Genomic DNA, 3,702 nt, shown 5'->3' with positions numbered 1-3,702 from the left:
TATGTATATACTGTGTACTGGAACAGTACTAATACTAGGTAAGATACTACTATACTGTATGTATATACTGTGTACTGGAACAGTACTAATACTAGGTAAGATACTACTATACTGTATGTATATACTGTGTACTGGAACAGTACTAATACTAGGTAAGATACTACTATACTGTATACAGTACTAATACTAGGTAAGATACTACTATACTGTATGTATATACTGTGTACTGGAACAGTACTAATACTGTATTTATATACTGTGTACTGGAACAGTACTAATACTGTATTTATATACTGTATACTGGAACAGTACTAATACTGTATTTATATACTGTGTACTGGAACAGTACTAATACTGTATTTATATACTGTATACTGGAACAGTACTAATACTGTATTTATATTCTGTGTACTGGAACAGTACTAATACTGTATTTATATACTGTATACTGGAACAGTACTAATACTGTATTTATATACTGTGTACTGGAACAGTACTAATACTGTATTTATATACTGTATACTGGAACAGTACTAATACTGTATTTATATTCTGTGTACTGGAACAGTACTAATACTGTATTTATATACTGTGTACTGGAACAGTACTAATACTGTATGTATATACTGTGTACTGGAACAGTACTAATACTGTATTTATATACTGTGTACTGGAACAGTACTAATACTGTATTTATATACTGTATACTGGAACAGTACTAATACTGTATTTATATACTGTGTACTGGAACAGTACTAATACTGTATTTATATACTGTGTACTGGAACAGTACTAATACTGTATTTATATACTGTGTACTGGAACAGTACTAATACTGTATTTATATACTGTATACTGGAACAGTACTAATACTGTATTTATATACTGTGTACTGGAACAGTACTAATACTGTATTTATATACTGTGTACTGGAACAGTACTAATACTGTATTTATATACTGTGTACTGGAACAGTACTAATACTGTATTTATATACTGTGTACTGGAACAGTACTAATACTGTATTTATATACTGTATACTGGAACAGTACTAATACTGTATTTATATACTGTATACTGGAACAGTACTAATACTGTATTTATATACTGTGTACTGGAACAGTACTAATACTGTATTTATATACTGTATACTGGAACAGTACTAATACTGTATTTATATACTGTGTACTGGAACAGTACTAATACTGTATTTATATACTGTGTACTGGAACAGTACTAATACTGTATTTATATACTGTGTACTGGAACAGTACTAATACTGTATGTATATACTGTATACTGGAACAGTACTAATACTGTATTTATATACTGTATACTGGAACAGTACTAATACTGTATTTATATACTGTGTACTGGAACAGTACTAATACTGTATTTATATACTGTGTACTGGAACAGTACTAATACTGTATTTATATACTGTGTACTGGAACAGTACTAATACTGTATTTATATACTGTGTACTGGAACAGTACTAATACTGTATTTATATACTGTATACTGGAACAGTACTAATACTGTATTTATATACTGTGTACTGGAACAGTACTAATACTGTATTTATATACTGTGTACTGGAACAGTACTAATACTGTATTTATATACTGTATACTGGAACAGTACTAATACTGTATTTATATACTGTGTACTGGAACAGTACTAATACTGTATTTATATACTGTATACTGGAACAGTACTAATACTGTATTTATATACTGTGTACTGGAACAGTACTAATACTGTATTTATATACTGTGTACTGGAACAGTACTAATACTGTATTTATATACTGTGTACTGGAACAGTACTAATACTGTATGTATATACTGTATACTGGAACAGTACTAATACTGTATTTATATACTGTATACTGGAACAGTACTAATACTGTATTTATATACTGTGTACTGGAACAGTACTAATACTGTATTTATATACTGTGTACTGGAACAGTACTAATACTGTATTTATATACTGTGTACTGGAACAGTACTAATACTGTATTTATATACTGTGTACTGGAACAGTACTAATACTGTATTTATATACTGTATACTGGAACAGTACTAATACTGTATTTATATACTGTGTACTGGAACAGTACTAATACTGTATTTATATACTGTGTACTGGAACAGTACTAATACTGTATTTATATACTGTATACTGGAACAGTACTAATACTGTATTTATATACTGTGTACTGGAACAGTACTAATACTGTATTTATATACTGTATACTGGAACAGTACTAATACTGTATTTATATACTGTGTACTGGAACAGTACTAATACTGTATTTATATACTGTGTACTGGAACAGTACTAATACTGTATTTATATACTGTGTACTGGAACAGTACTAATACTGTATTTATATACTGTATACTGGAACAGTACTAATACTGTATTTATATACTGTATACTGGAACAGTACTAATACTGTATTTATATACTGTGTACTGGAACAGTACTAATACTGTATTTATATACTGTATACTGGAACAGTACTAATACTGTATTTATATACTGTATACTGGAACAGTACTAATACTGTATTTATATACTGTGTACTGGAACAGTACTAATACTGTATTTATATACTGTGTACTGGAACAGTACTAATACTGTATTTATATACTGTGTACTGGAACAGTACTAATACTGTATTTATATACTGTGTACTGGAACAGTACTAATACTGTATTTATATACTGTGTACTGGAACAGTACTAATACTGTATTTATATACTGTATACTGGAACAGTACTAATACTGTATTTATATACTGTGTACTGGAACAGTACTAATACTGTATTTATATACTGTGTACTGGAACAGTACTAATACTGTATTTATATACTGTGTACTGGAACAGTACTAATACTGTATTTATATACTGTGTACTGGAACAGTACTAATACTGTATTTATATACTGTGTACTGGAACAGTACTAATACTGTATTTATATACTGTGTACTGGAACAGTACTAATACTGTATTTATATACTGTATACTGGAACAGTACTAATACTGTATTTATATACTGTGTACTGGAACAGTACTAATACTGTATTTATATACTGTGTACTGGAACAGTACTAATACTGTATTTATATACTGTGTACTGGAACAGTACTAATACTGTATTTATATACTGTGTACTGGAACAGTACTAATACTGTATGTATATACTGTATACTGGAACAGTACTAATACTGTATTTATATACTGTATACTGGAACAGTACTAATACTAGGTAAGATACTACTATACTGTATGTATATACTGTGTACTGGAACAGTACTAATACTAGGTAAGATACTACTATACTGTATGTATATACTGTGTACTGGAACAGTACTAATACTAGGTAAGATACTACTATACTGTATGTATATACTGTATACTGGAACAGTACTAATACTAGGTAAGATACTACTATACTGTATACAGTACTAATACTAGGTAAGATACTACTATACTGTATGTATATACTGTGTACTGGAACAGTACTAATACTGTATGTATATACTGTGTACTGGAACAGTACTAATACTGTATGTATATACTGTATACTGGAACAGTACTAATACTGTATTTATATACTGTGTACTGGAACAGTACTAATACTGTATTTATATACTGTGTACTGGAACAGTACTAATACTGTATTTATA

This window comes from Electrona antarctica (genome assembly GCF_951216825.1).
Source record: "Electrona antarctica genome assembly, chromosome: 7".
Lineage (NCBI taxonomy): Eukaryota > Metazoa > Chordata > Actinopteri > Myctophiformes > Myctophidae > Electrona > Electrona antarctica.
Note: the sequence above shows the minus strand (reverse complement) of the source record.